Consider the following 13,373-nt stretch of genomic DNA (forward strand, 5'->3'; position numbering starts at 1 on the left):
CGTAGAGGTTGTGCTCGGTCATCTGACCCTGACAGTTGGCCCAGCAATGTTGTTCTATTATGCTGGTTACCTTAGGTCAGTCCATTTTTACCCACAATAGTTATCTTTCCTTTCTAAACAATACTTATTCAAATAACTAATTTTACCATAATCTAACATGCACTTTTGTCAATCATTGATTTCGATTAGCCTCGAAACTTGCTTCTTGAGGAGTTTTTTAATCTTCTATCACAATCTTTGAATTACCCTCTTGTCATAAGAGCTCCCACTCCTTATCATCTAAACTTCCTAAAGATGCCTTCTTGTAAAGTTTATCATAGGTAATGCACTACAAACCACATTCAAATCAAGAGAATCTTTCTTATACAAAAAGTTGTGACTAAGTTGTCATATGATTTCAACAATGTAGATAACAAAGTCATTATTTTATCTTCCTTTTCTATTCTTACATCAATGCTTTTAAGTTGACAAATAAGATTGTTGAATATAATCTTTATCTCAGCAGTCTATCAGTAGTGCATGTTTCGATCCTCCTCCATAATTTAGAAAAAGGAATAATCTTCATACCTTATTTCATTATTAAAGAATATACTTTTATCTTTAAAAAAAGATTCGTAAGAAATTTGGTTTGATACAAGTTTTCTAATTTTACCCATAAACTTTTGCTGTCTTTTCATCAATGATGTTGAATAAAACCATATCCTCTCAACACAAGCGGATCATTAATAAAGAAAAAGAATTGAGATTCATTTCCTCCCAGCGTAGTAGCATAGGTAGGTTGTACTAGTCTAAGATCAGTTATGTTAAGATGAAATAAAATGATAAGCCGCATTGCACTATAGATTTGATTTGGTATGTGTTGGGTTGGCAAGGGCTTGAAGCTTCCCTGATCTTCCTCCTATTTATAAAATTTTAGTGCAATAGTTAGATAGAAATTTTTATAGCCACTTATATATGCTAATGTAATAATTGTAGGGCACGATGAGTGTTGTGGCCTATCAAACAACACCATGTCGGGTCCTTACTCTTGCCCGGGTGGTAGACTCTTGGGAGTTTCAATCAAGGGTTCGAGTACCCATAGGTGGTGACATTCCACTAGCGTGAGTGTGTGGAGTGTGTGTGCGTGTGTTAAAAAAAAAAAAAACCTTGTTGATAATTCAAGAATTTTGTGAGAATATTGTGCGTATGAGTTATCATTAGTTGTAATGAGGAGCTCTAAATTATTGGCTTCTTTGTATAGACTCGTAGGGTGGTTATTTAAACCCAACTCTAGGTTTAGGTAATACAGAAAAACTTACGGAGAATTCTCCAAAAAATTCTTGAGTTATCATCGTATCAGATCCACACATCTGAACCATCGATCCTTTAGTCCTTTGTTATCACGGTCCTTATCATCGCCGCTAGTCCAGAGGTCGCTCGTGGTCGTGCCCACGTCGCTTTTGCTCTTCCGCTGCAACAGCCCATTCCATCTTCCCATGCCTAAATCGATCAGCCTTCATCATCAGCATCAAACCCTAGCTCTGCCATCCACTTACTTGTGTCGAATGGCAGCTGGTTGTCTTGATCGTTGCGCCTAAAACTCCCTGTCGCGCACATCATCTTCCCCAACCCTCCACCTGCAAAACCCTGTCACACTGATCATATTACCCATCCAGCACGGATCGCTGCCCGCCTCGACCGTCCAGCAGTCCCCTGCCAGAACCGTTCAAGATTTGGCATCCCTGCTGCCACTGTTTCTCCGTTCAGATCCGGCGTCGCTGCTATTCCGATCCGGCGTCACTGTCGCTGCTGCTGTAGGCGTACCTGTCGCCGGCAACCTCCTAATCCGCTATCGTTTCCGACAATCATCTGCAACAAGAAATTTCAACAACTCATATACACAATATTCTCACACATGCATGCTATTTGTTATGCCTTTCTTTGCGCGAACGTAAATAATGCACTGTGAAACTCAACCAACATGGCGTAGTTGTTACTTTGCTCAAGCATTTTTGGCCATGGGGCTTCTATATGATGCCAAGGTACAAATGCCAAATACATCATTTGTTGCAATCGTATTTCGGTTGAAACCCAACTTCAGTCATGAGGCCGCTATAATGATTAGCTGGCTTCACCATGTAAGCGGAATACATGACATGTGTATCGTCATTATAGTCAATTGGGCCTATACCTTTTGGGAAACTTATGACTTTATGGATTCTGATTTTCTTCGGTCATTAAGACAACCAAAGAAATCTTTTGCTCATCTCTTGTTGAGATTTCGCTGCTACGAAGCATCATCTGACTTGTTGAATTTGATGTAGTTAGATCAGGCGTAAACACATTTTAGATGGGTCATTAAGTTAAGCACATCTCACTAAAGCCCAAGGCTGATCCATACGCTAAACTAAGCATTAAGAGGCCCACAAAAGTGGGCCTACTAATTCAAATGCTGTTTTATGAGGAGAAACTACAAAATATTGAGAGTTAACTATAAACTACCATAAAATAAATAGCCATTAAAAGTTTTAAAAATAATTCTCCATTAATCAACATACAAAACAACTCTAAAAAAACACGTTTAGAAAAAAAATTACAATGGAATGTTCTTTTCCAGCCATAGCACATATAAATTGAACATGCGGCGTATGTTAACTCAAATAAAACAAGCTAAATTGTGGAACCCACGGTTGTTGAGTCACAAAATTAGAATGGTTGAACAATCCTAACCTCTGATTCTTGCACACTTGTTTGGTGAAATAAGACCATTGGATGCATTTTTAACTATCAAATAAATATGCTGTTAATCTTTCATCAAACCCATTCATTAGGTGTGACTCACTTGAAAAGTAGCCTGATTCAAAACTCCGGTGGGCCACCCTTCAGAGATTTTAGAGGCAATTTGACATTGTTCACATTGTTGTAGCCCATATGATTTCCCTGTGTATGGTGAATACAATGGTTCCCACTTGATAGATGGATTGGATTTCACATATTCAATATCAGCTTACCAATCTATGTGAATTCTCATTGTTCATATGGGATCCGGTCTTTAAAAAGATATGAAAAAAAGTTGGCAATGTGGAAGAGTGGTTATCACGATTCACACTTATTAAATTGATATTAGCCAATCTACCAATCTATTATCTCTCCTCACTCAAAATCCCAACAATGATCGCAGGGAAAAATTTCCATTACTTATAACGAGCTGCTTTCAGGGCGTTTGGAGGCCTGTAAGTTGTGTAAAATGTATGGAAGTTACAGATGGTGTTTGGGAGAGGAAAGTTGTAACTTTGTTTCAACCTGTAACATTCTTACAGGCAAAAGATGCAAAAATATCACAGGGCATGAGCCCAAAAATGAGGAAGATAAGTTATCTCAGGTGGACACAAAAAACAATGGTGATTTAATGCTTACCATTAAAAGCTTCCCGGGCCCCACTGTAATGTTTATTTGCCATCTAACCTATTGATAAGGTCATAAAGACCTGGATGAAGGGAAAACACAATTATCAGCTTGATCCAAATCTAAGGGCTGAAATATGAAGCCGATCCAAATCTCAGGCGGACCATACCACATGAAACATTTTTGACCGAATGCTGATAATTAAAAAATTCTTTTGGGTCACAGAAATTTTGGATCAGGCTGATATTTTGTATTTTCCCTTCCATTCCTACAACACAGAAATCAAAATGGGCCCATGGTTTTGTGACTAGGATTTTGTATATTCATATGCTTTTTGCTGGTTATATGATCATAGTCCTAAAAGAATTTTGAAGTATGAGGAAATGGTAGACCTCTCAGCTCTGTTAAGGATGCTGAATGGGGTTCTTCTCTTGCCTTCATTAGCATATGAAAGAATATGGAAATGGGAGAAGTCTGGAAAATTTTCAGTGAAATCCTTACTTTCTCTGTTCATACAATGAAGCTAAATCCCACCATGCTGCCCATTTGTGGAAATCATCTGCCATTCTGAGAGTCTCAGTTTTCATGCGGACAGTGATCTAGCAAAAAAAAATTGACGGTTGATAATCTGCAAGAGTGTGGTCTGCCTCCTTCCAAACCAATGTGTTAGGTGTAAAATCTGATGTAGAGCAGGTTGCGGACACTTTCATGGCAAAGAAGGACCAGAGAAGGCCCCATCGGAGGTGGAGATGATCAAGATCATCAGAACCTTAAAACAGTTGTATCTCGCAAACCGGAATGAGTTTTTGGACATATTATATATGATTTCGGGGCGGATAAGCTACTTTAGCCAACCAACCTGCTACGCTGGGTTGCCCATGCTGGATTTGAGAGATTCCATCAGATTGGCGGTTGAAAGTCCATCTTATTTTTGTTTTTACTATAAATAGTAAGTTTTAGTTCGATCATAACTTTTGATACTTTTGAGTTGTAGGAGTTGTGTCCAACATGAAAGGGGCTTAGGAAAATTAGGAGAATAACGTGGTTAGGCCAAATTAGACACTTACCATTTTTGGCTGAAAACCATGAAGTCTAGTAGGAATGGTGACAGTCTATGAATAGTAAGTTTACTATTTATAGTAAGTCGCGTTTTTAAGGGAGTCCAGAGAGCTCCGTGGATTTGGAGTAGTTATTCCCTGAGGAAGATGGTGGTCGATCTCATCATGTCCATCCCTGCATCAAAGCCTATACAGACTCCTTGTGTTCACTTGCTTTTTCATTATGCAACGGTGGAATCGGTATGGAATTTCTTAGGGAGTTTAAAACTCCCTGGGTCAGAAGTGTGTCCCTGGTTGAGGATTTATTAGTTGGTGAGCAGTCCAGTCCATGGCAAGTGCAAGATTCTGTGGAGTTTGGTGTCGTTTGCTGGCAAGAAAGGAACAATAGGATATTTATAAAGGACATCCACATTTCCACATAAGTTCTGATTGAGAAAACTAGATCCTGCAGGAATTTCTAACAGTATAGGTTTGAGCCAATGCTTTAATACAACTAGCCCATTTTTCAATGGCATAGGGTCGAGCCAATATTTTAATACGACCTAACCCTTTTCTCAATGGTGTAGGGTCAACTCATTGTTTTAAACCAACCTAACTCATGTTTTAATGGCATAGGGTCGAGCCATGTTTGAATACGATTGAACCCATGTTTGAATACGATCGAACCCCATTTTTTTTTTTTTTTTTTTTCGGCATATGGTTGAGTCAATGTTTGAATATGGTCCAAACCATGTTTTTGATGGCACAGGTTCAACCTGATCTTTTAAATACGATCCAAACCCATGTTTTTTATGACCTGATGTTTGAACCGATTTCTTAATATGATCCAAATGCATGTTTTTTATGGTATAGGATAGAGCTGATATTTGTATACGATCCAAACCCATTTTTAATAGCATAGGGTTGAGTCGGCATTTTACTACGACCTAACCAAATTACCTGCATATGGTTGATCTGATGTTTTAACATGACTAAAATCTATAACAACATGCGCTTATGTGATCTAGTCACCTGCCTTTGTCAAATCTTTTTCTACATGAGTAGCATTTGTAGACCCACATGCTTTTATATCCCAGCAGTCACATTTTTACTTTAGTCTACTTGAATGAAGATATCAGCTCACCAGAGTTATGCACTAAGTTTGATGATGTTCCAATGGAAGATTAAGCCAGATCAAGTTAATGTAGCCATTCATCCATATGCATCAGGAGTGCTCCAGGAAGCATGCTGGAATGAAGATCTAGATGTGTGAAGGGCATCCATGAAATTTGAAAGGCAATCCAATTTCAAAATCATGAGAAAAAGAATCGATGGAGATTACACATCATGAGGTGGCCCAGTGGGCCCCAGTTGTTAGATTGATCCAAAGAAGCTCCAAAGTCATTAATGTGCTAGAGCTACATTGTTGGAAAGCTAATTCGATAAGCTCTCCAATTAGACCAACTTCATGAAAATTTGATGTTGTTTAATCCTTGTAACTGTGGATACAATGTGAGGGATAGTAGGGACCCAGATGTTTGCAGCCTGCCATGACCTGGTTTTGATGTGGTCAATGTAGCTGCAATGTGGTTTCTTCTTCCTCAGGGAGTTGAGGAGAATGTGACTACGTTTACGTTCTCCACCATTTTTTTAATGCCACCACCACCACCATTACACTTCAAGATCTACAGCAGGAGGACAAAAATCAAAGCAAAAGGGGGAACTTAATGTTCAAGAAAGTGTGCAAAGAGAGGGAGTTCAAGAGAAGCCCCATATTGCTATTTGAGATCACCAAACACCGAGGAAGATAGCTTGGAGAGGACTAACGTTCTGATTTCCCCTTGTTGCATTTTCTCTCTCTGTTTCCTCTTATTTTATTTATTTATTTAATTTCGGCCATTAAAATAGTTAAATGTAAGGTTAGTGCAGGATTGAGCAGTAGGGTTGAAACAGATTCTTGTAAGAACCCACTTCGAATAATCAAACCAGGGTGTTTGTTTCACCATAGTGTGATTCCTCCCTTGGAACTGTAACGGGTTCCCTAAATTTCTTGGAGCCCACAAGACCTAAATGCTTATATATGAAACATTTAAATTTCTTGGAGCCCACTTTTTAAGTAAAGGAACTTAAATGCCTATCTTAAGGCATGCGGCGCACTTGTAAAGTTAAAGTGGCATGTAAAGGCACCTAATGTGTATCCCTATGGGATTTAGACCACTTTTCAAGTTAAAACTACAAGTAAAGGCATCTCAATCTATCCCTAGGGCAGTTAGCACACTTTTCATGTTGAAACTGTTATGAAGGCACCTAAATGCCAATCCTAAATGCATTTAGCTGACTCTAAAGCTAAAACTCTAGGTAAAGGCACCTAAATGCCTCAAGGGATTTTGCCCACTTTTCTAACTCAAACTCTATGTATAGGTACCTAAATGGCTATCCTTAAGCCTTTTAGCCCACTTTTCATATGAAAACTCTAGTAAAGGCACTTCAATGCCTATCCTCAAGGCATTTATTCCACATTTCAATTTATAGCTGTTGTATAGGTAGGAACATAACTGCCAATTCTAAAGGCATTTAGCCAATTTTTCAATTAAAACTCCAAGTAAAGGCACCTAATGTTTAATCCATGAGGCATTTAGCCCACTTTTCATGTCACTGGATGCCAATCTTATCACCGGATTGCGTCGCCATCATGAATGATGGATCCATTCTCCACCCTAAGATTGTCCATCTCCTATGAAATCAGAAATATCGTTCTTCCCTTGAGATCTGCTATGAAGAACCTCCTCAAGTCAAGGAAATTCCACTTTCAAACGCGGGCACTCCCTATTGTGATCAACCCGTTGTTGGAACCACGCAAAATGCTCCAATCCTGCACATCTTGCTGTTGAATTTTGGACACTGCCAGATGATCATGGGCCAACAATTACTACATTAACATTCTCCTCATTTTCTACAGTCTTTGAAGTGACATGGATATGCATTATATCATCTCCTATAGAATCTTGGCCTGTTTGGTCATGTAATCTGGAAGCAAAGCCTTGAAAGTCTGTCGAGATTATGTTTGTGGTTTGTTGATTTGATGATCCAATCATCGTTGCAGGGAATGGAGGTCTTGATTGAGTTGAAGTAGGTGCAGCCATGAGGGCCAATAGTGTTTATTGTGGTTGTTGCTGAAGACATTCCAATTGAGAACAGGTTGACACTTACCTTAAGGTGATGCTCTGATGACAACTTGATAGATCCCTTCTAACAATGGAATCAAGAACAAAATAATTGAAAAGAAAAGAGAGAAGGAGAAGAAAATAGTTGGGCTAGTTTGAGAAACCTTAGCCTTCAGCAAAAAAATCTATTACTATTTTCTCATTCATCCCATACTTACTGACATATCAAAAACCTACAATTTAGCCAATATTTTAGTCTAAAAATACCTCCAACAATTCATCCCCAAAATACCCTCTCTAATTTATCCTAATTCCTTAAATTAGGTCTAAGAGTCCTAACATTTTATGAATTTGGCATTGATTGTTATTTGTTAGGAGACCTTTTGCCCCTATAGCAAAGATAAACTTCATTCACACTTTGTAATCGTCTCCTTTTTCTTGTGTGAGAACATCTTTGTTCGTCACGATGAAATAACCATGACTGCCGTAACAATGATGTGTTTGTTTCTACATCATCTAATGGTTGAACCATTATGTTGTTTTATGTGGATGGTTAGTTTCTATAGGGGATGTTTGGCTATCATCCCTGTATGCCATGAGAAAGCGCACTCACAAGGATTACATCCTCTTCTAGTAAACACAAACAAGATGATAGCATTTGTTAGTCCATGATTTCGTTTTAATAAATACCTGAAGGATCACATCAAGCATTGTTTTTCATGGTTTTCCTAGAAAACAAAAATACTGGAAAGAAGCATCGTTTTGTTCCTACATCTAAAGAATCAAAGCCATCAAGAATCCAATAGCGAGTTCAGTTTTCACCAATCATAATATGGGCCACGTCCTTCGCTTCATCGATCCTGCAATGAGTGGTCGGCACATCAACATTCCAAATCACCATCACCTCTCTGGAAACATTAACCGCACCAATTCAATTCCACCATCCTTCTTGATTTGCCCTTCTCACATTTAATGCATATCCAAACATCTCAACAGCCTAACAGTTTCTCTAAATTTAGGCAGCAGATTAGTGCACTTTGCAGAAGAAAGGCAACAGAAGTCAAAACAGACCAGGAAGCTTTCTTTTGGGGATTGTTGGGCTCTTTTAGATACATCTAATTGCTAATTTGGATATTTCAGTTTGTTACCTCATTGACATGGATCAGATGGTTCCCATTTTTCCTCTTCAATAAAAATTCGGTGGCACGGCAGCTTCACATTGAGAAGTCAGATGAAGGCAGAACAAAAACACTGGGTTGAGAAGGGGGCCAGTTGGTCTGGTGACGAAGAAGATGTGCAGGAAATGGGCTTGTTACATCTGGGAGATTTCAGAAATTTTCATGTCTTTCATGCTCTGTAAAAATAAAATAATATCCTCTAATGGTTCACTAAATGGCATCTTTTGTGTCTTCCTGACAGAATTCTAATTGATTCACATCTTGTTTTTACATTCTTCAAGTCCTTCTGGCAGTAAGTTAATTCTGTTCTCTTGTTCTTATCTGTAACTGACTTCCACTTTCAGTGGCTATGTTTGCATCTTTTCCAATATTTTCTTGCAGATTTTGTATTGTGTTCTGTATACTGTGATTTTGATTTTGCAGTCTTTAGGATTTGGGTGGTGAGTATTTCTCAGTTGTTTCATTTTAATCTTCCGTTTGATGATATTCATTTTTCGATTAAGAAGAAACGATGTTTTTTACTTTTCCGGTGTGGATGAGAGATGGTCACATCCGTTCGTATGCAGATGATCTTGCTCCGTAAAAAAGAAAATCTTATATGTAACCAAGCTGCTTGTTTCTATTTCTTGTTTGTGCAATATCAAGGTACATTTTAGTCTTCCTGCTCCCAAGGCGGAGAGGATGAAGAACATCCAAACCACAAATTAAACAGAATGGCCTTCCTGTTCTTATCTTGTGATTTGAGGCAGAAAAAGTGGGTAAACAGAAGCCCACAGAATTCAGGTCCCATTTTCTGCACCTCCCCAAACACCAAGCGTACTAACTCTCCCAAAGAAGACTCGCTATCATTTGGTGGCACACCCAAATGCTCCCTAAACAGTGTAGCTGCTTAATTCTAGAGGAAATCAGGAAATCCATGATTTCATTTTGGTCATTAACATAGTAGCAAAGCTAAAAATACACTTAAAACCGTTTCCAAAAATCAGAAGCAATAAGCAGTTAGAAAAAAATAGATAGGTGACGCAGGACAACTAACCACTTGCTCTAAAAGCTTGAACTGATAGAGCATGGTGAATCAATCCCTTTATCTCATAGCCTAGGCCTCACATCCCATGGGTTAGGACCTCGTCTGAATCACCCTCATAGGCCCCACATCACATGGGTTCTGCCTCACATGAGCCACGTGCCTCACACGGATGGGGCCCGCCTCACACAGGCCACCCATCCCGAGTGTGCTCCTGCATCCCACAGGCCAACCCACTCCAGCCAGGTGTGAAAATGCCCCTGCATTAATATAGGATTCTTCTTTGAGTCACTCTTTTTTTCCTAGGCATCATCCTGTTGATTTCTTGTGCAGTTTTCCTTTTGTATCCTTTCTGCAATTACTAAAGATGCCCACTTGAGAGAATATCCTTGAACAAAAGAAATGTGCATAGCATATGAATCTCTTAGAGTAGAACTTCAAGATATTTCACTATCACAGATGCCTTTGTAGATTTTTTATTTTTTTTTGAAACTCCTTGTGTAAGGATTTTCTGTTATCTGCACAACTCTATTTAGTGGGCTTTCATTTTTTGGTCGTAGTTGCTGATTTTCTGGTTTTTCAAAGCTAGTACCTTTTCATTGATAAGTACATAATAAATCAATGGTGGGTTCCATATTGGACGTTCCCGATGCTACTAATATTAGTGTTTGTGATATATCATCATGGCCTACATGCGACTACCCAGTATGGGTACCAGGAGTCTCCTTTTGGGACTTTGTAGAACCCATTTCGCAACGCATTGTCTAAATGAATGCAGGAAACATGTCCTACTTACAGATAGGGTTTTAAATGGGCCAGGTTCGTTTCGATCAGGTTTGGCCTGGGCCCAAGCCATTTATTAGATACACCAAGAATTAAAACCGAAGGCCGACCTGCAAGCAATGATGAACTGTGCCCTGAGCCCAACTTGTTTACTGAACATGTCTCAAATTCAAGCCACCATAAACAATTAATTAGGCCAAGGCCCAATCCACTTGCTCGGGCTTGCGGACTGGCCCGTCCCATTGCCAGCCATACTTTCAGGAAAGCTGCACAAAGATTCCAAAAATTAGGAAACTGCTTCCTATTATCTTGTGCCTTTTTTTTTTTTATATAGGATTTTCGCATAGGATCTGAAGTTTGTAGCACATTTTTTTAAAGAAGATACTCTAAAATTTGATTAAACTAAAGGGGATGGAACTAATTCAAACTTTATTAAGAAGATGTGCTTAGGAAATACTAGACCAGTTTGATTATTCTATAATGTTTGTTCAAGATGTGAATAAGTCATGGCTGTTTGTGACAATAGATCTCATAATAATATGATGCTGCAAATTCTCGCTTAACTGTTATTATGCATTCGTTGTATGATTCTTTTAGTGGTATCCATCTAAGTATTTTTTTTTCCCTTGTAATTTAGGCCTTAGAAGTAAATTTACTATCTGTAACTGTTTCCTCATTATGACCGCTTTGGAATTCATATGAGACTTGTATCCATTTCTTGCTTCTGGTAATTATGATCTAAACACTCAAGACGTTAAAGAGAACAGAAGAGAAATTTTTATACTTGGATTGAATGATTGACTAATGCTAGATATCTAGCACTTCAGGTGATGGAATTTGTTATTTGAGATCAGGCTACAGTGTCCCAGGTAAGTGGACCATGGATTAGCCACTTGGGTCCGGAACTTCATCATAGCCATCCTTGGCCCTTGATCATACGTCGAGAAGCCAAGGTGCCACCTTTGAGATCCAACATAAACTAAGAAGTGATGAGGAAAGGAAAATGTCACATCTGAGGAAAACTATGGAAATGAAAAATGTTTCCCTTGCTTTAGGTATGAGAGAAAAGGAAATTGCTCGTTGCAGAGGAAATTTGAAGAAAGGAAATCAATTTCCTCAATCCTCTCTTTACATGAATGAGGGAAACTGTTGGAAATTGCATTTCCTTGGTAATTTTTATTTTATTTTATTTTATTTTTTCAAATTCCTCCAATCCAAACAGCCCCAAATTTTCTTCTAGGTGGCAAGGGTTGCATTTGGATGCACTATCAAAAATTGAATTGCAATCATGATTTGAATAAAGTGGAAATGACCAAATCATAACTTCCCTGGCAATGTACATGTCAACTGCCTGAATTCCAAATTGCAACCATGTTAGTTTCAACTTTCAAGTCATACCTAAAGAAACATAACTGCTACCTTACAGATGCCAGGAAACATCTGTATATTTGATCATTTCCTTTTCAATTAAACATTATGATCGCAATTCAATTCACTTGTGCATCCAAACGGCAGCCTAAGTATATGTTTGGGTTCTATTTTCAAAACCACGTCAAACACGGGAAGAAAATGAAATGATATATATCCATTGGTTGAAAATGAGAAATCAAGAAGAACAGTATCATATCTCAGACAACCACAGACATTAATCGACATTGAGGGAGATAAAGAGTAGATAGTTATCTGCATCAGTCAATGTCAGAACTGTTGAATTCTACACTAAAACAACTCTCCCAGTAAATCATAAGCCAATGAAGTCTATGTGAGGTAGAAGACTCAAACGGTTTAGACTCTTTGGCTCACAACTTCCACCAGAACAGTCTCTATATATACACAACAGTGTCATGATTCTAAGGTTCCATGACTATTATGGAAAGCTGTTGGAAGTTACGTTAGACATTGGAACATGGAATTTATAGAAGATGGAACATTCCAATCCCCCACAAAGGCCACTTTATGGCTAATCATATGGAATAGCAGGTGCAACCTGTAATGATTCGACGATGATGACCGCCCAAATAGAATTTTCTCGCATAAATCAGCACCCAAGTGTATGAACTTTGGAATGACATGTGACAACCAATACCGACAAAGATAACCCATATCATATTTGCATCTTATCAATGTTTTTTCTTTCTTCTTTTTTCTGAGAACACTCGCGTCTAATCAATATCTTTTCTACAGTTTTATTCTCTTGTAAGGATTATCAGGTAGGCGTGATTTACACACCGTTCTTTCTTCGTTGATTCCAGTTGCGGGTTCGATGGTTACGTGCAGAATATCAACTGTGATGGTGCATCTTGTGGGTGGATGGATTGAGTGGTGGGTGGCCAACATATAAATGGATTATGTAGATGGATGCCTTGATGGGGACATGTCTTATAATGCTTTGGTTGCTGAGATTGATGTTTATGGGCTTCCCTTTATTGTTCTTCTTGCATCAGAATATTGGAATAAATTCCTGTATTTATGGCCACCATCAGTATCTGAGAATGTCTGATTTCTTCCACTGCCCATGCATGGCACCTTAACCTCTTGCTACTAAAGCTCCCTTTCTCTACCTTTTTAACTATACTCTGCCTTTATACTAATGCTGCTGCTGCTGCAACTACTATTACTACTAGTACTTCTAATAATAATAATAGGAGGCAGCGGATTTTTGTATTTGTCTCAGTTTGTAGATTTTGGGGCCATGGTTGGTCCATCCAAGCCATTGATATGATGGCCCACATCATGAATAGGAAATCTCCTCATAATAATTTGTTATTATTCAAAATTAAATAGTTAAAGAGGATACTTTTGG

At 38.5% G+C, this 13,373-nt stretch overlaps 1 long non-coding RNA gene across 1 annotated transcript; it reads left to right on the forward strand.

Annotated features, from left to right (window-relative positions):
* Nucleotides 1–4,517: 4,517 nt before the first annotated feature.
* LOC131229374 (uncharacterized) lies at nucleotides 4,518–13,142 on the forward strand. The gene is made up of 2 exons (XR_009163298.1): nucleotides 4,518–7,637; nucleotides 8,726–13,142. It is a non-coding gene; the product is annotated as an uncharacterized LOC131229374 (long non-coding RNA).
* Nucleotides 13,143–13,373: the final 231 nt, after the last annotated feature.

The sequence above is a fragment of the Magnolia sinica genome, chromosome 16 (assembly GCF_029962835.1).
Source record: "Magnolia sinica isolate HGM2019 chromosome 16, MsV1, whole genome shotgun sequence".
Classification (NCBI taxonomy): domain Eukaryota; kingdom Viridiplantae; phylum Streptophyta; class Magnoliopsida; order Magnoliales; family Magnoliaceae; genus Magnolia; species Magnolia sinica.